This window comes from Saccopteryx leptura, chromosome 8 (genome assembly GCF_036850995.1).
Source record: "Saccopteryx leptura isolate mSacLep1 chromosome 8, mSacLep1_pri_phased_curated, whole genome shotgun sequence".
NCBI classification, from domain to species: Eukaryota; Metazoa; Chordata; class Mammalia; order Chiroptera; family Emballonuridae; genus Saccopteryx; species Saccopteryx leptura.
In genome coordinates this window covers 10,815,300-10,842,155 of record NC_089510.1, presented here as the reverse complement: position 1 = coordinate 10,842,155, position 26,856 = coordinate 10,815,300, and the positions used below count along the sequence as shown (strand labels likewise).

The following is a 26,856-nucleotide window of genomic DNA, read 5'->3' as shown; positions in this document are numbered from 1 at the left end:
TGGAGCGTGTAGAGCAGGGGGCATGGGGTTTACTGGTATGTAAATGCAACCGGTGATCAGCTGACATTGATAAGCTTTGCATTGAGGTGATGAGAGAGAGAGAGAGAGAGAGAGAGAACAGTTCTCCTTTCCTTAAGCAACTTATAAACTATTGGTGGAGAAGAGGAAACCACAGCTGCACAGGAATTAAAGATAGTATCAGGAACAGGTGCACACACACGACAGAAGGCAGTGGCTATAAAGTTCTAAAACTTAAACAAAGCTGGGACAGAAGTCAGTGACCCAGTTTAGTGGGAAGGGGTGTGAGCGAGGACGGGAAGAAATGTCCCAGCAGGAAACAAGGAGGGAAGGGCGAGGGCAGAGGTCGTGTCCTCTGCAGAAGGGAGGAGAGCACAGTGCGAAACAGAACGGAACGACCAGGCACAGGACGCGCGGAAGGGAGGCTCAGGACGTTTTATTTTGAAGCAAATTAAAACAAGGAGTTCTTTTAAAGTTATTTAAAGAGAGTGACATAATCAAAACAATTATTGCAGAAGATCATTCCTGCCATTTTCAATTGGAGAAAGAAAACTAAAAAACAAAACAAAACAAAAAAACAGTTGAGGTCTAATAACCTTTTTAATTAACCCATTAAATTTAAAGCAGCCACGGAGAACAAACTTACATCAAAAATTTGAAAGACATTTACAACGTTTTATCAGATGCCCAAGAGCTCTTGGCAGGAAACGTGAGGCCCCGCCCCCTCTGCACGAGATCATGTCACCTGATTTAAACACACACACACAAAGAAGAGAAAAGGAAAAACTCTTCCTCCCTGGGAACAAATAATGTGTTCTACTTCTGCCAAGGTCATTCCACATATACAGATGGCTTCGGAGGCTCAGTGTGGTTAACTCCTTTGGCAGAGAAATACAGATTTCCATCAAATCCTTTCCCTGCTCGCTGGTTCTGGCCCCCAGCCTTGCTTGATCCTGACACTTAAAAAAATAAAAAATAAAAATAAACTGTGCTGCATTGTTCAGTGTCGTTTTCATTTCATTCTTTCTGTAATTCGAATATCTTCTGCAGCAGTTTTTAGTGGCAATATGAAGATGACGCCAATTCGGTGTTATCTCAGAGAAGCAGGGTAACCGCATCTGAGTCCCGACTGCTGAAGTTACGTGGTGGAGGCGAGTCTGTGAACACAGCTCGCCTTGGCGAGGACTCACACCAGTGGTTGTCATTTCTCTGAAGACCCGTGGAGCAGCCTGGCCTGGGTTTGAATTTATGCAAAAGAACCTCTTACCCAGGTGAGTTGCACATTGTTTCCAGCTCATTAGAGATGTTTTGGACAACTTTTTAAATGAGGTTTGACATCTGACTACCACCGTGTGTGTGTGACTTTCTCCACCATGTCACCCTCCCCACCCCACCCCCAACCTCTGCTTCTTTTTCTCTTACTCACTTCTGGGACTGAATCATCTGATCTTGTCCCTTATGACCATGCTCTACTTTGATTAATCTCTCTCATCAACCCTCCTTCCTGAATCCTCTGATTAAATCTGGTCTTCTCCCCCCCCTGCCCTCCATAATGCATGGGACCTGTTAGCAGCTATTCATTATTGAAAAGAATGTTACTTTCTGTCATGCTTAAGTTAGTCACTACAGTTTTCTGTCGACCATGTGGCTTCTATTAAAAATGATTGAACCTAATTAAGAAAAGCTTTCAAACACCAAGTTCTAAGAGCTATAAAAATACTCTTTTTCTATTACGACGACAAACTTGCTGGGTTGGAGGAGGAAACAGACACAATATCGTGACCAAAATATATACATCTTTTCATCCTATTCAACATGGCTTATGGTGCTCACCAACAGACTGAAGAAATGTGATTTCAATCAACACTAGCAGGGGATTGTAAAACTGCCCACAGTCATTCCCAAGGAGGGGTTCTTCTCTTGGGTATTTCTGACCCTAGCAGTCAAAATTCCGGTGTCATTTCACCTATGTCAGACCTTTCTACAATTTTTTTTTTTCAATAACAGTTCAGCACAATTATTGAAAAGTGACACACACAAAAAATAATGTTTCTTTTAAAAAAAAAGAAAGCCCAACAACTGAGTGGACTGACTTCTCACCAATGTGACTGAATCCATGGGAAGTCTAGTCACGATGCGGGTACCATCTTGAGGGAATCTGCTCTCTAATGCATTTTCTGATGGCTCTGAATTAGCTGAAACTGCCTAAAATAAGACATGACCTTTATAAGCTGAAATAGCCTGTGGGTCTAAAGAGGACGAGGTAAGACCAGAGTGCCAGGTGCCGCTCACATCAATTAGGTAAGAAAATAGAAAATACGCAGACAGAGCTAGACTGGCGTGTGTAAGCCAGGGAGGCGTGTGAGGTCACAGCTGACCCCTCCGGAAACCTGGCACGGTAGCTAAGAGAAGCACAATTTTTAGCTGTATCAATAGAAGAACAGCATGTCAGGAAACATGAAGAAATCTGCATTAATAGTTCCCAAGCAGAGCTGACATGCAGCTAGTAAGCACCAGAGTGATGTGTGGGCAAAAAATGATCGTGCCAATTGGTTAAAGCCCTTCAGTGTTAAACGTTTAACGCTTTGTAAAGCTGTGTTTATGGAGGGTATTATTTTGACAGTGATTAAAGGGAGAGAATGATTGTTTTATACAGTAGTTTACTGAAAATACGGGCTTTAGAAGTGCTCGTTGTAACTAGAGTCCTTCGTCCTGATTCCGAGAGTTAGACTAAATAATATTGATGATCACTTCTGGCTCTGAAATTCTGACTCTCAGGAACTTTGCCTCTGGGTTTTTCAAACTAAATAATTTCATATCTCAATTAAAATGTGAAATAAGGTGTACAACATTTATACAAGACTTGTGTCTAAAAAAATTCCAAATTTAAATATTTAAGAATATTTTATTTCTTATATTATTTCTATGTGTACATGTGTGTGAATGATATGCCTCTCCGTAACAAGAAAGAGGTTCATAAGTAAAATAAAAATAAAACTTACTGTCATTTAATAAAGCAAGAATGGTTTGAGGGCACTAATGTGAACGTGTAGTTTTCCTCCCCCCCCCCCCAAATCAATATTTATTTGTTCCATTGAAGACGCAGTATGCTCCGGGAGTGGGGAGGGGTGCACATACTGGGTGAAGAGAGAAAAGTCACCCAGAGTGACATTTACAGAAAAAACAAAGCAATTGTCTCTTTATTTCCTTCCTGCCTAAGCGAGCATTCCCTGTAGTCTCACTCAAGTATAAAGGAAGAGATGCAAGGTTGATGCAGAAATTGAACAGATTTTCATCAGAAACTTTCCTGCGCACGCCAGGCGACACATCGTTATTAGCATAGAACTAGTGAAAAGCCGGAGAACGGATCTAGAACGGCCAATAAGCCTCTGCAGGATGCTCCTCTAGCATCGCTCATCCGAGCAGCAGAGTCAAATCCTAGTTAAATACCCTCTCAGGCGGCCACTGAGCCCTGTGCCTCAGAGGTGTGTTGATTACAGAAGGTGTATTAGGCTAATTGGCTTTATTTATTCATATCTTTTTAATATTTTGAATTTATTTTTAACTGCTCGGGATGACACGGTTCATCAAACCGTACGGGTTTCACGTGTACAATCCAACAGAAAAGCATCTACAGACCGCATGGTGCACCCTGCACCCCGAGCAAAGTCTCTCTCTACCCCTATTTCCCGCCTCTGCCTCCTCCCCAGACCTCCACCCCTGCTCCCCCCGGCCCCCACCCCTGCTCCCCCTGCTCCACCCCTGCTCCCCCTGCTCCACCCCTGCTCCACTTGCTCCACCCCTGCACCCCTGGCCTCCACCCCTGCACCCCTGGCCTCCACCCCTGCTCCCCTGACCTCCACCCCTGCTCCACTTGCTCCACCCCTGCTCCCCCGGCCTCCACCCCTGCTCCCCCTGCTCCACCCCTGCTCCCCCTGCTCCACCCCTGCTCCACTTGCTCCACCCCTGCACCCCTGGCCTCCACCCCTGCACCCCTGGCCTCCACCCCTGCTCCCCTGACCTCCACCCCTGCTCCCCTTGCTCCACCCCTGCTCCCCCGACCACCACCCCTGCACCCCCGACCTCCACCACGGCACTCCCAACCTCCATCCCTGCTCCCCCGGCCTCCACCCCTGCTCCCCTTGCTCCACCCCTGCTCCCCCGACCTCCACCACGGCACTCCCAACCTCCATCCCTGCTCCCCCGGCCTCCACCCCTGCTCCCCTTGCTCCATCCCTGCACCCCCGACCTCCACCATGGCACTCCCAACCTCCACCCCTGCTCCCCCCGCCTCCCCGACCTCCACCCCTGCTCCCCCCGGCCTCCACCCCTGCTCCCCTGACCTCCACCCCTGCTCCCCCTGCTCCACCCCTGCTCCCCCGACCTCCACCCCTGCTCCCCCGCCTCCACCCCTGCTCCCCCTGCTCCACCCCTGCTCCCCCGACCTCCACCCCTGCTCCCCCTGCTCCACCCCTGCTCCCCTGGCCTTCACCCCTGCTCCCCCTGCTCCACCCCTGCTCCCCCTGCTCCACCCCTACAGCCCCTTGCTCCACCCCTGCTCCCCCGACCTCCACCCCTGCTCCCCCTGCTCCACCCCTGCTCCCCTGACCTCCACCCCTGCTCCCCCGGCCTTCACCCCTGCTCCCCCGACCTCCACCCCTGCTCCCCCTGCTCCACCCCTGCTCCCCCGGCCTCCACCCCTGCTCCCCCGACCTCCACCCCTGCTCCCCCTGCTCCACCCCTGCTCCCCTTGCTCCACCCCTGCAGCCCCTGCTCCACCCCTGCTCCCCCCACCTCCACCCCTGCTCCCCCGACCTCCACCCCTGCTCCCCCTGCTCCACCCCTGCTCCCCTTGCTCCACCCCTGCTCCCCTGACCTCCACCCCTGCTCCCCCGGCCTTCACCCCTGCTCCCCCGGCCTTCACCCCTGCTCCCCCGACCTCCACCCCTGCTCCCCCTGCTCCACCCCTGCTCCCCTGGCCTTCACCCCTGCTCCCCCGGCCTCCACCCCTGCTCCCCCTGCTCCACCCCTGCTCCCCCTGCTCCACCCCTGCTCTCCCGACCTTCACCCCTGCTCCCCCTGCTCCACCCCTGCACCCCCGGCCTCCACCCCTGCTCCCCCTGCTCCACCCCTGCTCCCCCGACCTCCACCCCTGCTCCCCCTGCTCCACCCCTGCACCCCTGGCCTTCACCCCTGCTCCCCCTGCTCCACCCCTGCTCCCCCGACCTCCACCCCTGCTCCCCCTGCTCCACCCCTGCTCCCCCGGCCTCCACCCCTGCTCCCCCGGCCTTCACCCCTGCTCCCCCGCTCTCCACCCCTGCTCCCCCGCCCTCCACCCCTGCTCCCCCGGCCTCCACCCCTGCTCCCCCGGCCTTCACCCCTGCTCCCCGCCCTCCACCCCTGCTCCCCCCAGCTCCACCCCTGCTCCCCCCACCTCCACCCCTGCTCCCCCGCCCTCCACCCCTGCTCCCCCCACCTCCACCCCTGCTCCCCCGACCTCCACCCCTGCTCCCCCGGCCTGCACCCTGTTGTCTGTGTCTGTGCGTTGTGTATATAAGTGCTTGGCTAATCCCTTCACCTTCTTGCATCCCGTCTAATCACGCCCCTCCCCTCTGACAGCTGTCCCTCTGTTCCACGTGTCCATGCGTCTGCTTCTACTTTGCTTACCAGGTTATTGAGCTTCTTTGTAAAAAGCATGTACATTATGGAGAGTTTAAAAAAAAGGAAAGAGATGGGGAGTGAAGTCTCTATGTTTCTACAGTAAACCTTCAGCAAGTCAACTGATTCTCTTGAAGTTACTCAATAATTACACACACACACACACACACACACACACACACACACACACACAGAGTGGGATGAAGAATACCAATACCAAGTAGAAACCAACAAAATCAATTCTGGTTAGTAAAAATTTACATTTCTTTGAGACTCTTTTTTGAGATTAGAAAAGGTGAATGTGGAGGAAGCATAAGACATTTCTTAAGAATGCAGAACCACTGAACAGGGGGGATTTATTTAATGTGGAAAGTCACATTATTGAGATTAGACATCTCCTTTCCAAGGTGCTCCGGGGAGATAATGGCTTTATACCTATAACTCAAGGAAGGCATTGGTTTCGCCCGGGAACAAAAATGAGCCCGGGGACTGCAGTGAACACCTTCATCTCTACATAGCACATGATGATTTTAAGAATAACTCTAAAAATTTTTTTTTACATTACCCTCGTTTCTAATTTTCTCTCACAGAGTTGACTCTATGAATGTAGTTGCTTAAAAATATGGTAAATTTTAAAACAAATAAAGCATAGAAAATAGAAACTATTTTTTCCGTTCCATTAAAGAATGACATAGCATACCATTTTTTAACTAATAACTACAATCAAGGCAGGAGAAAATGAGAGTCCTGCATTAAATGGGCAGAAATGTTGGAAAGCAATTCTTCATCTGTATAATAGGTATGATATCATACCTTATTTTAAAATAAGAAAGCAAGGGATGTTTAACATTCATTTTGACAACTCTCTGTATGCTCATTCTAAGGAGGAGTGGAAAGAGAGAAATGTAGATACTCAAAAAGTAGAGGTTGAACATATTCATCTCACCTTTGAATAAGCCATGTCCTCATCAGCAAAGTTCTCAGACTCTGCCCCTACCCTTCCTGTTAAAGTTAGAACATTACAATCTCATTTTTAACCTTCATTGCACTATAATCGCAACCAAATTTGAACCTCCTCCATCTGATCTCTTCATGGTCTAGGAGAGAAGTCATCGGTTGTCTTAGCCCTGGGCCCTAGGCCGGGAGCCCTGAAGCCTAATACCGTGTGATCAGGACACCTGTCCGGGGCATACCAACACAGTGTGCACTGCCTTATCTAAGACAGTGAGCGGGTTGTTCAAAGTCTACTCCTTTCTCAAGATTCAATTCTAATCCCACTTACTCCAAAAAGCTTCCCTAGATTTCTCTAGCCCAGAATGGCTGCCTCCCCTGAATTCACAATAACCTGTCCACGTGAAAAATTTATACTGCCTTTTGCTATCTAGTAGGTGATCTTTTATACTGTTATATGTGTTTTACATTTCAGCCTTGCAATTAGATTTCTGATTATTATAGTTGCCATTTTTTGAATGCCTATTATATGTTAGGGAGCATTTGTGTGTTTAAAATTTTACATCAAACCTGCACAGTAGTCACTCTCCTCGTTTTACATATGAGTAAACGAGGCACAAAGGTTACATTTCTTACTTGAGGCTCTATAAATACTATGTACCATAATGGACTCGGAATCGTACATGTTTAGAAGGCAGAGATTATTGTTGAAATTCTTGTATATCCCCTGGGCTACCTTTACAGTGCTTTACATATAGTAGATAAATAAAACATTATTTTCTAATTTGATTGGTTTTAAGCACTGACTTAGAACTTCCCAGTTTATCATAAGTAACATTCTACAGCATCAACCAAAACTAAAATTTATTGCTGTGTTACCCAGGGCACAGAGTAGACTGGCAGTAGGCCAGGACAATCAGTAGAGGATAAGAAATGTAATTCTTGAGAAGGAAAACAAATATAGTTCATACGCTATAGCGATTGATTTGGGCCAAGACTACCTCATTGAAATGCTAAAGAACTGAAGCATTTCAGTAAGAAACATGAAAGAATACGAGAACTTTCTCTTTAGATTCCAACAGTAAGGTTCAAGCACATCTGAAATAAAAAAGTTGATCAATAACAATGGTTGTAAAGAGGATGATATGAAAATATTTAACAGGTAGGAGATGTATCTGATGGGTAGATATCATTCAGAACAAAGAAAACGAGCATTAGAATGAACAAGAACCATGGACAACTGGTCGTCCAGCCATCCTAGTGCATGTTGCCTGAGCGTCAAGCATGGCTTTGAGGTAAGGATTGGCTAGAACACTGACTGAACAAATACCTCTTTCATCCCTCAGCATGGCAGTTCAAGTTTAGTCTGCTAGGATTGTCATATTCTGAAATTCTCAGGCCCTTCCACCAGCATACTTAGACCATTGTGATTCATTCAGCAGACACTTAGTGTGACATGCACTGTACTAAACACTCAACAGACAAAGACAAATCAGACACCATTCTTGCCAGGAGTGCACAGTCTGGGAGAGAAAACTCTTCACCAGAAGTTACCCTTGGTCCAACTCTGGGAACTATTTTACCAACGAGAGGATGAACATAACGTGCTTTCATAAGAAGTCCATGGTGTAATTAGGGTTTGTGTTCTCTCTAAAAGTAGACCTTGAGGCAAGGGTTACATGCAAACTTAGAGTCATCACCAACTCACCAATAAATCTCTCATATTTAGATACTTGGAGCAAAATCAATTTCTATCACCTGCATGTAAAAAGGTTACAACTAAATCATGGCCATTAGAGCATCGAACTGGGATGCAGAGGACCCGGGTTCGAGACCCCGAGGTTGCCAGCTTGAATGCGGGCTCATTTGGTTTGAGGAAAAGCCCACCAGCTTGAACCCAAGGTCCCTGGCTCCCAAGGGGTTACTCGGTCTGCTGAAGGCCTGCGGTCAAGGCACATATGAGAAAGCAATCAATGAACAACTAAAGTGTTGCAACGCGCAATGAAAAACTAATGATTGATGCTTCTCATCTCTCTCCGTTCCTGTCTGTCTGTCCCTGTCTATCCCTCTCTCTGACTCACTCTCTGTCTCTGTAAAAAATAAATAAATAAATAAACATTTAAAAAAAAATCATGGCCATGATCATGCATGTCTGAGGAAAGTCATTTTTGTGTATAACCTGCCCCTTATTGGAGGGAGGTGGACAGGTGATAGAAAAAAAGGCTACCAATAAAGAGTGCATTATTAAGCCAGTTGCTATGGTGGATGGCTAAAATTTCACCCCCTGAGACACACGGAGTTTCCCTGGCCAGTCAGTCTTCGATGTTCGATGTTCGCTAGTTATCAGTTAAGGGCTGTCTCTGCAACTGTTTCCCAAGGGCAGTCCTACAGCAAAGATGAAAATGGTGTGATTTAGGAGTTGGCCTGCCTTCTGCTGAAATGAAAAGAGGATCCAAGAGAAAAATGGATGATGCCCCAACAATCTCTACTGCAGCATTTTATCTGAAAGTTCCTGATCCTTATAGAATTAACACACTAGATACAACTATTGTCAAACAACACATATTGGAGATCTGCTCTCATTAAGGCAATCTGGTAGAGACCCAGAGACAAGGGATGGAACAAAGAGTTTCTTTCTTTACATTTTACATTTCTGAGCATCAGCCCCCAATAGGACAAATGTTTGCCTTCCAGAAATTGACAGTCTAATGTTATGAGACAGGTTGAAAACAAACTGAGCATCTATGATAATGCGTGATGTAATTAGCAACTTTTACTTGCAGGCAACAGAATTTCGTTCTATCTAATTTATTCAAACAATTAAACTAGATTTGTTGGTTGTTTACTAATGTTGAATTGGCTCCCCAAAAAGACTACCAGAAAGACATGTTGGTCAAACAAAGCTAAGTTTATTAGACCTGCTGTGCTAGAGAAGGTCTACATTTATAGGATTTTAAGGCCCGGATATAGGGATTGTAAAGCGAGTTAGCAAGGCTGGGAACTATTTTGGCAGGATTTATAGCATAATAGTTTAGATGAAGTCAGCACAGTGAAGCTTTGAAATGAATCTTGATGAGCAAAATGTTAGTCCTGAATTTAGTTGGTTCACAATCTTATCTTCAGGCATAGTATATCCCAGAACAGCTAGTAGGCCACATTGGCTGGCTCTCAGAACTCCCTAGCACTGGTACCGGGAACTGTGTTAGTTTTGGTTCTCATGAAAGTGTTCACGGATTCAAAGGAACAATCACATCGCAGAAGGTTAAGACCCAGAGTATCTCAGAGGACGTGATGGCATTAACGTGTACTAAGTCCCTCCAGGCACACATTGCTGTCTGCAGACTCGGTCCCTACCAGCTTTCACTCCTGTGTGTTTCATAGGAAGACTCGAATTCCCAGTAGAGTCCCAATAATTGGTCTAGTGTGGGATATGTGCCGTCATTGTGGTCAAGAGGGGCGGGGTCTGAAGTTTTGTTCCATGAAAAGTCACATGGAGAAAAGACCAAGGAACTTCCCAAAGGAAGATAAATTAAGCGGACAGGAATAAGATAGTCACTGCAAAGGTTAACTCTCTCTCAAAGCTCCCTCCTCATGAGTATTGCATTTTGACTAACACTGTTCATCTTTGTTGTTCAAAGCTTAACAATCTTTGCTGTTTAAAAGTTTTGTTGTTCAAAGTACAAAATGTGTGTGTTTTAAAGTCATGTCTTTCCTCTCCCCTGATGGCTTCCCTACAACCAACCACTTGGGTCACACCTCCTCAATTCCATGTCTGTACCATGTTCTTCTTGCCCACCCCTTCCCGTCTGTCCATCTACCTATCATTGACCTGATCCATTTTAAATTACGTTCTTCAAAAACTTCCCGTAATAGTCTCTGACATACTTTTCTGCCTTTACAGGATCTCTTGTCTACTTCTAGAGGAGTCATCTTCATACTCCGCAGTCGTAATTCTTTCATTCGCAGCTTCTCTTGGTTCAGTCATTCCCCACTGACTGTCACATAAGTGTCATATACTTTGTTCTCACCTTGAAGATTACTTACAAAAGCCACCAGCTCCCCATTTGGGCTTACTTTATACTACTCATATTCATGTACAATTTGCACGAAGCAAACACATAGCAACGTTCCCAGGGTACTCCTTCAACATAAGGTATGCCTTATTCACCTTCCTATGCCCCAAATGCACAGTCCGTCAGGGTGCAATCTGAGTGACTACTCTGATGCACTAAAAATGATTGTCTTACATGCTACTTTGAAAAAGATCATGAGGCTGAGTTAAGAATGAGTGGGGGCTCTGGCCAGTTGGCTCAGTGGTACAGCATCAGCCTAATGTATGGAAGTCCCGGGTTCAATTCTCAGTCATGGTGCACAGGGAATGTGGCCATCTTCTCCCTCCCACAGCCATAGCTTGATTGATTAGAGCGCATCAGTCCTGGTCACTGAGGATGGCTCTGTGGAGCCTCCACCTCAGATGCTAAAAAAAATAGCAGCCCCGGACAGGGGTTTCCAAGTAGATCCCAGTCAGGGCACATGTGGGAGTCTGTCTCACCTACTCTCACTTAAAAAGAAAAAATGAGTGGGAAGGGATGTTGTGATTAATTATTAACTTTGCCATGCATAGTGTGTGGCAATACAGTACATGTGCCTGACACATTTCTATTTTGCTGCATGTTTAATTAATACATTTTGAATGGATTTATTCAAGAATTTAGATCAAAAAGATCCTAGGAACAGTCTCTCTTATTCTCTTTGTTTTGAAAAGTAAGACCACCTCTTGTAACAGAGTCTAGCAATTACTATTGCAAACTGAAGCTATCCATATTAATGTAAGTTAGCTATCTCTTGCAGGAAATTTTTGCCTAAGCAGATAAAATTACAAATCAGTAAATAACTTTACTGTTTGCTTTAGAAAAAAAATCCTGCAGACCAACCTGTCTAGGCAAATACATTCCTCTCCTATCAGGACAATAAATAGCTCATGTGGGCAAACACCTCACTTTTCAAACTTCAGTTTATTTATAAAGATTCACTAAAAGACCCTGCCCTCTTAAGTCCACCAATATTATTGTGTCATAAATGTTGCACAGACCCAATCAGTTTCTCACCTTGAACCACTGACCTTAAGGTCCCCTAAAACCCAGACTCCAAACCCTATAAATATCCTCTTCTAACATCTGCCTTCCTGACGCACTAGTAAGATGCACTAAAGTAGTGTCCTCCCTTACTCTATTAGATGAATAAACTTAGCTTTGTTTGTCAACATATTTTGTATTTGTTTTTTAGAAGCTGATACTTGATAGCTGACTTAAGGACTATGACAAAAAAAAATGGGGACAAATTTATAAAATTAAGAACCCTACGGTAAGAGCTAAGTTGCACCTCTCTAGTTCTTGAAAAGTTTTCGTGAACATAACTTAAGAACAGGTGAACAGTGCTCTGATATTTTGTAAAGCAACACGACATTTTCTGAACATAACAATGCAAAAAAAAGGAATACCGTTAGCCTTACACACTGCCAATCACACAAGGCCAATTGATTCTGGAGTCAATCACAAAAAGGGTTTTAAACTATGATGTACATAAGGATCCTGTTTGAAACTCGATAAATACCCAACATCCAGCTACTCTGATTCGGAAGTCTGTGGCCGGGCTCAGGCATCTCCACATCATAGAAGTTGGCAAGTGATTCTAAGACAAGAGGGTCTCTGACCAGGCTCTTAGAATCCAGGACAGTATCCAAAGTCCAGTCACCTAAAACCAGTTCTGCCTCTGGTCAATTCCCTCCGTGGCTACTGGATCTAAAATTCAACTTCTTTTGATCCTTTTTGTATTACTCTGGCTGTTCTTTTCTCTTTGATACTTTGAGGATTTCAAAAAGAATGGAGGGAAAGAGGGAGAGAGAGAGACATGGAGGGAGGAAAGATATTCATGTTACCCACTTTAATTTTCTGTTATCACATTATTTTTTTAGAGAGAGAGAGAGAGAGAGAGAGAGAGAGAGAGAAACAGATAGGACAGACAGTCAGGAAGGGAGGAAGAGGAGAAGCATCAATTCTTCATTGCAACACCTTAGTTGTTCATTGATGGCTTTCTCATATGTGCCTTGATGGGTCAGGGGTAGCTGCAGCCAAGCTAGTGACCCCTTGCTCAAGCCAGTGACTTTGGGCTCAAGCCAGTGACCTTTGGGCTCAAGCTAGTGACCATGGGATTGTATCTATGATCCCATGCTCAAGCCAGCGAGCCTGCGCTCAAGCTGGGTCAGCCTGCACTCAAGCCAGCAACCTTGGGGTTTCAAATCTGGTTCCTGAGCATCCCTGGATGATGCTTCGTCCACTGTACCACCATCTGGTCAGGCTGTCATCACATTTCCTGTATTCTACAAATGACGATGTTTTGTTTTCATCTTGCATATTGATTTTTTTTAGTGTTTGCATTGAATACTTGTTTTAACCTGTTTTTTTGGCAGATTTCTTACACTATTAATTTACTGATAATATATAAAGCATGATTGCAATCCACTATTATACAATAGGCATAAGTATCTCTGAGGAAAATATAGTAGATTTGCCAAGTATTAACTTCATTTTAGGAGACGCTGTGTGTTAACTAGCTTATTATATGGATGCTGATAGAAATAGCTTTTTTTCCCCCTTATAATAAACCTTTGGTTTCGCATAAAAAATAAGGGAGAGTAGACCCTTTACCCCAGCTATGCCCTGAAGGCTAGAATGGAAGGAATGAGAAGGAAAATGTGGGGGGGGGGGGATTGCAGGTGAGTGAACAATAAATTTTCCTTCTTGACAGCTGCCTGGGGCCAGCTGCAAAGCCGTAAGCCCTGTTTGAACTCAGCTCTTAAAAGCAGTTCTGGATGAATGACAAGGGGTGGCGAAATAACTCCAGGAACATTGCAGGCAAACAAACAAAACCACACACACATAGGATGGAAGCAGCAGCTAACAACTTTTTTCTTGCAGAAGCTAATGCCTTAACTTAATCATCCTAACAAATACAAAAGAAAAAAATATATTTACACATCAAAGATAGATCCTTCCTTTCTTGCAAAGCAATGTGTTTCTCCAGAAGCTTAGTTTAACCCCTTTGGATACAATTCTATTATGAGGCTTGTTGGACACCAGCCTGCCAGGGGCACATCCCATTTTATTCATTCAGCAGAGACCGTACCAAGAAAAACTGCAATACAATGTTTTGCATCGTGGTTGGATTTGGTGATTGGTTTTGAAATATATTTTTTCTAGCTTTTGTAACATAGAAGCCAGAAGAATTATTAATGCTTTAGAACTCTCTGGGCTCTATGAATAATGGAGACTTCTGTGTTATCCCTGATAAAGTTGAGGATACAGAAACAGTGTTAATCCTCTTTTTATACCAGTCATGTCTGTCTGTGGAACAAGTTCAGGGACTTTCTATAGAGTGGGAACAGAGCCATGGGCTTAATTTTCCAAGCCAAGTAATATAATGTGGTCACATATTTTTAATCTATTTAGAATAGAAAATAACTAATTAAGGATGATCCAGATAAACTGCTCTACCGAAACAATAAGTAAGAGAGTTTTTATAGGTTGGATTCAAGCCAGACGAAATTTTCACTTGTTAGCATGGTGGTTGTGCCAAGTGTTTTTAACATTTAGTAAAATTTTAATCTTTCATTTAAAATAAACCACTATTTTTTTTATACAAGAAGAGACAATGATAAATACAGCCAGAGCCAATTGTCTAATTGTACCTTAAAGTGTCCTGTTGCCTGTACATAATGTCTTCAGCTTTGTTCTTTAGACAGTGGGTTACTCTGCTAAAGGCTTGGAAAGGCTCTCAGCCTTGGGTGTCTAACTCACCCCAGGACCTTTTAGAGCCCCGTCCCGATGCACACACATTATTGAAGGCATAATCCACCCCATGGAGCCTTTGCATTTGGGATCTCAGATTATAGACCATGCAAGGCTTCTTCTCTGGTTTCATGGCTTCTCTCTCTTCCTTCACGCCATCCTCTCCCACAAGTGTTCCATTCTAGGATGTTGGTTCCATGTCTTTGAATATGAATGTATCCTTATAAAACGCAGTGCTATCCGTGTGATTAGTCTTCTTATATATGTGGTAGTGTGCTATTAAACGAGGTAGAACGAGGTATTTCTGAGATGGAAAATGCTATTAAATCACCCTCCGGGTCTTTATCTTACTTTTGTAAATAGTTTCTCTCAGTTTTTATTTTCTTACACTTAGGTGGAATCGTGCATCTCTGTGGCTGCAGATCCTTTTAAAATCACCCTGAGGCATGCTGTTTACACACTAGTCATGCACAGTAAGATTAGCTAACTGTGCCGTTAGACTAGACCCTGCTCTCAGAACAAGGAAGGCTTCTGTGAGGGCACGATGACAAGTCTGCCCGTTGGCAGTGGTCATAGAAACAAAGCATCGCTCAAAGGAAACAGTTTCTCTTTGCCATGTGGATGGATGGCATCAGAGGCATCCCTTATGTAAAGGAAATAGAAAGGCAAATAAATATTTCTACCCACACCACCCCCAGTCTCACCCCCAGTTACCTGCCCAGTGTTTAATCCTGCAGAGACCTGAGGAGTAATTCATTTGATAACTTCTGGTCACTACATTCTTCACTTTCTAGTGTTTTGTTTTAAACCAGTGTTGCAGCATGACATCACCTGGAAGTTGTTAGCAATATAGCTCTCGTTGAGATGAGTTCCATTTCAAACCTACTCAATCAGAATCTGAATTTTAACAAAATCACCTGACTCCTATAAGACCATTAACATTTGAGAAGCTCCGAATTAAACCTCCATTAAGCCTTAATGTGACTAGCTACCCTCTAATTAAACACTGTCTCATTAGAAATACAGAGAAAGAGTTCCTCATAATCACGTACATTTTGTTAATTCTGAGTGAGATCTGACCTCGCCTTCCCTGACTCTGTTGTGTATCAACAATCCAAGATTATCATTACTGCCTTCTCCTGACACGGGCAATTATTTCCCCCACAAATGCACGCCTCTTCTACAACGATGAGAATTTTGGACACCAGTAAGAACAGGGACGAGATGATTTTGAAGTCATTCCTTCCAGGGGTAGTCAAACTTTTTATAAAAACCGCCCACTTTTGCAGTGCTGGTCAACCTGGTCTCTACCGCCCACTAGTGGGCGTTTCAGCTTTCATGGTGGGCGGTAGCAGAGCAACCAAACAGCGCCATGACTGGCCCACCATGAAAACTGGAACGCCCACTAGTGGGCGATAGGGACCAGGTTGACCAGCACTGCAAAAGTGGGCGGTTTTTATAAAAAGTTTGATTACCCCTGAAAGCCACTTATATGTAAGGAAAGTCTTGTTCATATTTACTTTTCTCATAAAAGAAAATAAAGCAGTCACAACTCAACGCCAATTCTCACGTTATTGGCTAACCTAACAGTACATTTCAGGATCACTTCTCTATCTAGATTTTCATCGAGGTTAGCTGGGGCCTCTCTCTATTTTGTGTTGACTCTAAAATTCTTGATTAAATTATCTTCTATATTCTTAAACCAAACAGAGCTCTGATCTTCAGAAAGGCCATTGGTTCTGACAAATAATTATTTATTACACCAGTGAAAATAATTCTGCCAATAACAGTTCACTCTCACTTTGCCCAAGATGAATGAATATAGGCAACATTACAATCTTACTCAGCCTTAGACTGCCCTGAGAATATTCCTCCTCTTTTTCTTTTTTCCATTCCAATTGTCACTGGCATAGTCTGTGTTTTCATTATTTCTGATGTCGATTATTGCCATATGCTAATCAGTCTCCCTGATTCTAGTTGTAATCATTAATCCTCGCTCCCCACAGTTTCTAAAATATACATCTGATGATAGCTCATTCTGCTTAAAATTTTTCAATGACTTCCATAGTCTGCTCAGTGATATACAACAAACCCGTTGGTAAGCCATGCAAGGATTTGTCCATGATCCATTCTGCATAAATACCAAAAATAAGTTAATTTGTAAGACCTTTTATACCTCAATTTCTTTACCTAGAATGCTCTTAAATGTCTCCATACTCATTCATCAAGTCTCAATTTATTTTTTTGTTGTTGTTTTTTGTTTTGTTTTGTTTTTTGTATTTTTCTGAAGCTGGAAATGGGGAGAGACAGTCAGACAGACTCCCGCATGCGCCCGACCGGGATCCACCCAGCACGCCCACCAGGGGTGACGCTCTGCCCACCAGGGGGCGATGCTCTGCCCCTCTGTGGCGTCACTGTGCCGCGACCAGAGCCACTCTAGCGCCTGGGGTAGAGGCCAAGGAGCCATCCCCAGCGCCCGGGCCATCTTTGTTCCAATGGAGCCTCTGTTGCGGGAGGGGAAGAGAGAGACAGAGAGGAAGGAGGGGGGGTGGAGAAGCAAATGGGCGCTTCTCCTATGTGCCCTGGCCGGGAATCGAACCCGGGTCCCCCACACGCCAGGTCGACGCTCTACCGCTGAGCCAACCGGCCAGGGCATCAAGTCTCAATTTAAACATTGCTTCTGTGAAGCCATTCTTGATATATTTCAGACAAAATTTCTTTTTTGACATTCCTATTGTACTTTAAATATCCTTCTTTTATATATATATATCATATATATGATATATATATCATATATATATATTAGTGAACTAGTCTGTAAATGGCCTGGGGAAAAGGAAAATCTCTTTTCATTCTTTAATTTTAACTTGCTGGCAACAGAAATAGTTGTAGAACTCAATACATATTACAGGTTGACTGAATGGAATGCATGTATATAAGAATTTAGCAGATTGAAAGTAATAGATTTTTAGGCATTGAGAAATGGAGGTTGAAATACAAAATTTCTATCTGCAGATCTCTGGTTCACAAGCATATCCTAGTGAGTGTAGAGAGAATGCTAAGGTTGGTGCGAGGCAGCACACGTAAAGTCATCCAACATACCCTATTTAGTGTGTGTCAGCACTCTTCTGGTCATTTGGAACACATTGTTGAGAAATATAATTCCTATCCTAAATTGCTTGTATGCTATTGAACACAGGACTTCATTAAACCAGCCTCTGATCAACTGTGCCTTAATTAATCTGAACTCAAATTAAAAATATTGGACTCCTTCAATGCATTTTGCTTTCAGTAGTTTATTATAGTGCTTCTCAAACCTCACTGTGCTTGTGAATGCAGATTCATGACATCTAATGTGCACCTGAGATCTTGCTTTTCTGAGAGACTTTCAAGTGATGCCCATGGTACTAGTCCATGGGCCACAGTTGTTTGTTTTTTTTCAACAATGGTTTAAAGTTCAAGAACAATCTTGAACCTTCCTAGGAAGGAACATCTCTCATATTACCAACGTTCCAGAGCATCCTCTTTGTGTTCTTCAGAACCACGAGTCAGAGTGGGGTAAACATGGAGCAGAGCTAACCAAGTGGACTGCTGTGTTAGGGAGGTCTACAGTGCTGTCAAAGAAGTTCTCAGGGTCCATCTAGCGCAGGGGGAGTCAACCTTTTTATACCTACCGCCCACTTTTGTATATGTTAGTAGTAAAATTTTCTAACTGCCCACCGGTTCCACAGTAATAGCGACTTATAAAGTAGGGAAGTAACTTTACTTTATAAAATTTATAAAGCAGAGTTACAGCAAGTTAAAGCATATAATAATAATTACGTAACAAGTACTTTATGTCGGATTTTCGCTAAGTTTGGCAGAATAAATCTTTATAAAACAACTTACTATAGTTAAATCTATCTTTTTATTTATACTTTGGTTGCTCCGCTACCGCCCACCATGAAAGCTGGAACACCCATTAGTGGGCGGTAGGGACCAGGTTGACTACCACTGGTCTAGCCCTAATCGGAGGCAAAAAAGCCATAGGGTTCAGAACAAATCACCCCAAGATGTCCCTCTGTGGTGTGCTGAGCATACTGTGGTAAAGACAACCAAGATCTGCTCAAGGTGCTGTGGGCTCAGGAAAACCTCTGCTCCTCCCCTTTAACTACCTAAAGGAAACTGAATTAGAAGAATTTGAATTAGTAAGAGATTAATGGAGATGACTTTTTTTTTTTTTACTTAATCTATATGACAGGGCGAGCAACTAATTACGGAACATCTGCTCTTCTTGGGGTCCTGCGATGATCATCTGAAGCTGAAGGTGCCTCCCCTCATCCTTAGCTCAGAATGTCACATATACCGTATTTTCTCTCTTGTCTTCATATCTTTTATGTATATAGAATCTCCAAATTCTCATGTATGCAGAATTCCCATGTGCACAAAATTAAACTTGATTTTCTCTTGTTAATCTGTAGATTTGCTTATTCAATCAGCCTACCCCCAAAATAACAGACAAAGGATGGGGGGGTTCTCCTTCTCCCACAAAGCATATAGGGAAAGGTAGTTGGATAATATTGGAAGTTCTTTCAGAAAACTACAGTAGTTACTGTCCAGAAAGTAAGGCAGGTCTCAACTTAGCTTAAGTGGTGAAAAAGCCAATGCCCCTGGGTAGTAACAAACTTATTTTGAATAGATGTGTCCTTGCCTAGCTGCTGTGGAACAAAATCCCTTTGCACGTCTCACAACATCGAAGATGGCGGCTCGATATAGGAGTTAAATATACGCGGAATGAATGAATGAATGAACAAATAAATTTTCTTTATTTTACATTGTAATTTGAAGCTTTCAGAATTTAAAGTGACTTGTCTGATATATTAGTTATGGAAGATAGTTTGAGCTTTACTGAAATGCTATTGTTAAGCACTGAGTTGTCCTGGCTTATGTAGGGTAGAATAATTCAAGAAAAGTACACATCACATAAACTGCCTTTTAACCGAGTAGGATGGCTGGCGTTTAAGCACTATGGTTTTTATGTTCTGAGCCAGTTGTCTGCCAGAACCTAGCTGAGGCTTAACATTTATTAATGGTAAGTAGGTAAATTTGGGGGAGAATTTACATTTATATCTCATATGGTTTGTAACCCAAAGAGAATCAAGTCTCTGCCTTTTTTCTATTTTTTTTCCTGTCTTATTTTGTTCATTATTCCAAAAACATTTGTCCCATTCTACAAAAATAAGCAGCTTATCTTCCACTTAGGTGAAATGACTGTTAATCATTCTCTAATGTATTCATTATCCCCATTAAACCATTCCCTTGTAGTTCTACCATTTCTTCTGCTCACTAATCCAACAGAAGAAATGATGAGCAAAGAAGCAAATAGAGAGAAACAAATAGGTTTTTCTTTGAGTCATCATTGTAAGCCTCATCAGCAACATTAGAGTTTCTCAAACTATTATTTAAGGTCAAATAAATCTATAGGCCAAGCATCCAAACCAATGGGCTTGAAATCTGTCCAAGTAGAGATATAAGCCTGACATAAAACAGAAGATGACCACCCCACCGCACCTAGCCTTCATCTTGACCAATAGAACATGAATCTTAAAATTTGACCAGGGTGGCCCTGGCCGGTTGCTCAGTGGTAGAGCGTCAGCCTGGCGTGCAGAAGTCCCGGGTTCGATTCCCGGCCAGGGCACACAGGAGAAGCGCCCATTTGCTTCTCCACCCCTCCCCCTCTCCTTCCTCTCTGTCTCTCTCTTCCCCTCCTGCAGCCAAGGCTCCATTGGAGCAAAGATGGCCCGGGCGCTGGGGATGGCTCCTTGGCCTCTGCCCCAGGTGCTAGAGTGGCTCTGGTCGCGACAGAGCGACGCCCCGGAGGGGCAGAGCATCGCCCCCTGGTGGGCAGAGCATCGCCCCTGGTGGGCGTGCTGGGTGGATCCCGGTAGGGCGCATGCGGGAGTCTGTCTGACTGTCTCTCCCCGTTTCCAGCTTCAGAAAAATACAAAAAAAAAAAAAAAAATTGACCATGGTGAAAAAACAATTGAAACATGAGATAGATAATGGAAAGAGAAAATGAATATAATTTCCAAAGACTTATGTTCCTCTTGCTATCCACACTTACCTTAGGTGTTAAGGATTACATGTCTCACCCTGACTAGTGTGGCTCAGTGGATAGAGTGTTGACCTGGGATGCTGAGGTCGCAGGTTGGAAACCTCAAGGTCACTGGCTTGAGCGTAGGCTCATCCCGTTTGAGCGCAATCTTGCCAGCTTACGTGAGGGATCATCGTCATGATCTTAAGGTCGTTGGCTTGAGCCCAAAGGTTGCTGGCTTGAAGCCCAAGGTCACTGACTTGAGTCCCAGGTCGCTGGCCTTAGCAAGGAGTCACTGGCTGGGTTTGAGTCCTATGGGTCAGGCACGTATGAAAGTATCAATGAACAACTACGAGTTGATGCTTCTCATCTCTCTCCCTTCTTGTCTCTCTTTCTCTAATGCTTCCCTTTCTCTCTTGCACACGCATGCAAAAACAAAATTACACGCCTCTACATAGTAGTTGCATGAGCAAATACATCAATAAAAATATTGCCAAATATCTGAATGGAGTATGGAAACTTCAAATCAGCAGATATTTTTTAAATATCTGGATATTTGGTACTACATAACTAAAATATCCAGATATGTAACTAGAACTTATTATTCTCATGTGCGTGTTTCATACTTTGTACACAGATACCTGAATATGTATTTTATCTGGCTTTTTTTTGGAATTATATAGTACAACACTGTACATTTACAATTATGTCATATCTTCTTCCAAAACAAATGCTACAACTTGCCTGACTGGTAAATTAAAGTCTACACTGACCCTGTTTACGTGTGAAACTAGGAGTAACTGATACAAGTTCACTGGGGCCAGGGAAGGGGGCAGGTGGGAATACTAACTGAGTGTACCTCTTATTTGTTCATTTTCTTTCTAACCACCCTCTACGATATCCAATAGAGAAAATATGCAAGAATAATAAAACAGGAAGCTGGATACCCGAATTATCAATACCGCACCACATTTAAAACCTGAAATAAAACTTTTTTTCTAATAAGCAACTTTTTCACCTTCATAAAGAAGAACACTCTTTGTATGCCACAATCCTGAATTCTCCCTTTTTATTCTGTGTGACTAGGATCCTTAAAGTAATGTCACACTGTGGTTATGCTCGACAGGGTGTGAGTAGGAAGTTAGAGTATTCCTTATCCCCCTCCTCCTTGCCTTGTGGGAAGTCACAGAGGGATTTCAAAGATCATCACACGTGCCATGCTATGCCTCTGTCTATGAGACAACCCGCTTGACTACCATCATAGGAAAACTTGAGCCAAACCTGGTATATACCACTGCTAATTTCCATAGTCACTGGGTATTCAGCACAAATACAGGACACAAGCATAAACTAAAGGCCCCTTAATCTCTGAATGATATCCTTAATGTTAATATTCTTTTTAAAGCTACAGCACCATTGACATAAACTTTTATACACCTGCTCTTATTTCTACTGAAGTCTTTCATAGACACCCCTTTTCTATCATTTATACTTCATTATAAAAATCAAATCTCTTGGGCTGTCAGAGAAAAACTGAGCGCAGGAAGCTAGGAACTAGTTCTTTGACACACTGAGATGGCATATCCGGCTGGAGGTATAGCGCTCAAAGCAGAAAGTTGGAATTCGAGATACCACCCACGTTCACTTGCAAATAGAAGAAAATGATGGTTCAGAACACTGATTTTCAAGTCAGGGTGCAACAGACTCAAAATAGTATTCTAACTTTAAAAAATTGATTTATGACTCAGTGTATCAAAATTCACCAGGACTCATTTTCTTCTTTTACTGTAAATTAACATCACACTTCTCTTATTGTTAAGAACAGAAATATTAGTAATTTATGAAATAAACTATAGGCCCTGGTCAGTGGCTCAGTGGACAAAGTGTTGGCCAGGCGTATGGATGTCCTGGGTTTGATTCCGGGTCAGGGCACACAGGAGAAGTGACCATCTGCTTCTCTCCCCGCTCCCTCTCCCCCTTTTCTTTCTTTTTCCCTCTTGCAACAGTGGCTGGTTGGTTGCAGCATCTGTCTGGGTGCTAAGAATAGCTCGATTGATTCGAACATCAGCCCCAGACAGAGTTTGCTGGGTGGATCATGGTTGGGGTGCATGTGAGTGTCTTTCTCACTATCTCCCCTCCTCTCAGTTAAAACAAACAAACAAAACATTAAAATAAATCAAAATAGTATCATCAAAAATAGTCAAGTAACTCACAGAAAGGCAACTAAAGGGAAACAGGAGTGTGAGAAACAAAAGAAAGAAGCAGAAAAATAAAAATATGGTCATTTAAATAATTAACATTCAATGTAAATTATCTAAATATGTCAATTAAAAGATAAAATTGGCAAAGTAGATATTTAAAAAGCCCAAAGATATGCTATGTACAAGAAACGCACTTCAGAAACAACATGGATTGAAAATAAAATAAGTCAGTTAAAAATAGCTCATATGATTTCACTCAAATGTGGGATACACAACTGGAAACCCATAGACACAAACAACAGGACGGTGGTTACCCGAGGGAAGGGGGTGGGGCACACAGTGTGACATACAGATCATGAATCATGGAAAGGTATATTTGAAACCTATATAATCTTATAAACCAATGTCACCCTAATACACATAAGAAAAAAGAAGGTAAAAGAATGAAAAATATAATATGCTAAGGTGACTTTTTAAAAATTTAGAGGGAACTCTTTGTAACTTTATTAAAACACTCATGATGCTCCAATACTCTGATACATGGTGGGGTTCAGTCTTTGTGAAATTGATTAATGACTACAGACTTGTTGAGTTTCTTATCACTTCCTAAACTAGATTACTCAAGTGTTCAGTCAAGATCTTACTAATATTAAAAAAGAGAGAGAGAGAGTAATAACTAGAAAACCATGTCGACAAGCACACTGATCTGATGAAATTGCTGGTAGAAAGAGCAGCCAGAGCTACACACACACACACACACACACACACACACACACGATCTGTTAGATAAATGTGGGCCTGGCTCTATATTTTCCATTTGAAGAAAATTTTCATGCATTACTACAAAAATAGCAATAAAGGAGAGACGAATGGAAAAGTGATTTTTATCATCAGTTCGTGGTGTGGTTTGTGGCTCTTCTTTCAACATCTGTGTCTCCATCAATGTGTATCCTTAAAAAGAACATTCAAGCAATTATTATTTGAAGGTTATAAAACGGTCCACTCAGTGAAATTCACCTTTCCAGTTTTCAGTTGACAGCTAGGTTGATAAGTTAGATCCTGATAAGGTTAGCCTAGAGTAAGATACATTCTGTCATATTACTGTTATAAACTGCCCAGTGCATACATTTCTCTGGAGAACCAGGGTCCTCCCTCAAATGGACCAGGAAAATCTGTTGACCAGACTTGACAACCACAGTCTACCAAAATGCTGGAGGTCCTGGAGAGAAAAAAGACCCTTGCCTCTTGCCTTCTCTCTTTCTTCCATAGCCACTGTAGAAAAGTAAAGTTGTTGTTTTTTAATGTGAATGGAAATACACTAGACTTTCTATACTTCAATCTATTTTAGGATGTCCTGTGGAACCTAAGGCCATTAAGCTCTATCCTGAGCCTACAGAGAAATCTAGTGATTGCCCCCAACTCACTTGTACCCTTTCATAAAAACTGCCATACATCTATAAATGACCCTGAACTAGGTAGGCCCTCTATAATTTGATAAGAGATCCACCAAAGAGCTGAGTATGACATTAAAGTGGAAGTAAAGCATGATCTCCCTTCAACCCTCGTGTAATCTTTCATGGCCAAGGCGCTGGCCAGTGGCTCAGTGGATAGTCAACTGCTGTATAAATGTTGCAGGTTCAATTCCTGGTCAAGGCACACAGGAGAAGAGATCATCTGCTTCTCCCCCTCACCACTTACCCTCCTGCAGCCGGCGGCTCCATTGGTTTGAGCAACGGTCCCAGGAGCTGAGGATAGCTCCGTTGAAGCGTATCAGCCTCAGGCACTAAAAATAGCTTCATAGTTGAGCATTGGCCCAAGATGGGGTTGCTAGGTGGATCCTGGTGGGGTGCATAGGGGAATCTGCCTCACTATCTCCCCTCCTCTCACCTAAAAAGAACTCTTTCATGGCCAAGCAGCGTCCTTGTTATCAATACGAATTTAAATATGTAGTCTGAGTGCAACTGCTTATCTCTTAGCCACATTCTCTCCCTAGCCGGGATCAGTCTAGAGGCTCGCTCGGGAAACACAGTGATAACTATATTGATTTCGTATTTCTAACACCAGATAATATTATGCCCTAATGAGAGGCAAGGGGATAAAAATGATGGCCTTGGGCCATCTTCCCCAGGATTTTTTCATTTCTTTTTTTCAGTTCAGCACAATTCTATTCAATTCAGTTTGACAACAATTTACTAAACACTTGACACAGCAGGCACTCCACAGTGTCGACAAACCAGGGGAAGACCAGAGGTAGTGGTCGGTATCCTGAAAGAGTAAATTAAATACATCGACAGCATCACAGGGTAAATGCCTCCCTCTTTTTTCTTTTGTCTTCTCCCTGTCTTCCTATCCTTTCTTCCTTCTCTTCCTTTTCTTCTACAGAGCTGTAACCGATACAGAACGTGTGATTTAAGTTGTGTGACGTGGTGTTTTGATGCACGTATGCGGGTGAAATGCTTACCACAATAGGGTTGGTGGCACACCCGCCTCACAGAACTACCCTTTTGCCCGTGTGTGTGCTGAGAACCATGCTCCCTGAGGCACTGCCTCCCCAGAGACAAGTATCGATTTTCACCTATCATTTCTCTAGCACCTTTCACTCACCAATTCAAGGCATTGATATCCTCTCATCGCAGCGTTGGCTGTAAAAGCAGTCACCTGCTTTGCAGTGACCCAGAGAGCAGAGAGGACTTCCTCAAGGTCACCTTTCACTTTTCCGAGGCGCACAAAGCAAGCGCGGGGGCACCTCAGCTCTCTGCAAGGGGCATCTCTCACGCTGCCATTGCCTGTCGCCAACCGTAATGCACTACCGGTGATTTCCATCTCTTCTGTATGAAAACATGATAGAATGCGCCTCTTCCCTGGGCTATTTCCATAGCTACTGTATTTATTACATTAATGTTTATCCCTTGGATGTCATTTAATGAAAGTCGGCGGGGGTGGGGGGGGAGTAGGGAGGGAGGAGATAGAATGTTCGCTGAAGGAAACTGTGCTATTAATTCAAAAAGGACCTTACAGACGAGCGTGCACATTCGCGTGGCCATATGGGGGCTGTTTTAAGGCGCCGAAGCAGTTAATTTTGTTTTAAAGGCACGGGCACAGATAAAAATTGATCTTTTTGACTTTGTTGAGAATTGAAATTATAAAGCATGCTAGGCTTCAGATCCAAATGCGATACGTTCTCCCCTCCAACTGGATCCGAGGGGGGTAATGCCCTGACAACGGCCCCCGTTCTTGAACCCTCTCCAATTTCAGATATTTCCTATCTCCTTTAATACCTCATTGCTTTTACATCAATTACAGCCTGACCTAAAGCTGCGCTGGAAGTGGAAGTGATCTATGGTGGAATCCATTTAAATGAATTTCTGATGAAAGAATAAAACTGTTCAAGGAATAAATGTACTGCACACCAATTTGTACAAATCCCAGATATGCTGTGGAGTCCTCTTCGGTGAGAAGCTGATGAAAGAAGACAATGTCAAATGAATTAAAAAAAATCCACCAAACTGATGAGATACAATGATGATTTGACATCCTAAACGGGTGTCCAAAATGAAGGTATAAATTTGAAGGGCTCAACCTACGTCAACCTCAAATGTGTGGTGAGCCAGCATAATACGAAAAATGGCTCATTATTAAAAGGACATGTTTTTGTTGTTGTTGTTGAACCAGCCACTATTTAGGGACACTTGTGTCGGTTCTTTGCATGATTAGGAAGGCAAAATATTCTGTTTCTTGTACAAGTTAATATTGGGCATAACCCTCCTTTTTTCCTAACCCTTTATCACTTGAACTCCCTAGGTTAGATATTAGTCTGAAAATGGGTGAATAAAATTTGGTGCCCTCCCACAGCCATTCTACCCTCTGGAAGAGGTCCTTACTAAAACAGAACGTATATCTTACTCACAGAATATACCTTTGCCAAAGGCTAATATTAGGATATAAATTTTCAATGAGACACAGAGAGTTAGCCAGGCAAATTCTATTAAGAATTACTACTATGCTCATGTAATTCTCAATTTAACATTAAAAAAAAAAACTCTGTTGTAAAGTTCTTAGCAGTTAAAACACATTTGCAAACTAGTTTTTTGCCCAGAAGAATGAAAGT

At 43.1% G+C, this 26,856-nt stretch overlaps 1 long non-coding RNA gene across 2 annotated transcripts; it reads left to right on the top strand.

Annotated features, from left to right (window-relative positions):
- The first annotated feature begins 1,157 nt into the window (after nucleotides 1–1,157).
- Nucleotides 1,158–26,154, top strand: LOC136380150 (uncharacterized). Of its 2 annotated transcripts, none has more exons than XR_010746851.1 (3): nucleotides 1,158–1,289; nucleotides 11,914–11,991; nucleotides 26,052–26,154. It is a non-coding gene; the product is annotated as an uncharacterized lncRNA (long non-coding RNA). The 2 variants fall into 2 exon arrangements; XR_010746850.1 differs by lacking the exon at nucleotides 26,052–26,154 and adding an exon at nucleotides 18,715–18,885.
- Nucleotides 26,155–26,856: the final 702 nt, after the last annotated feature.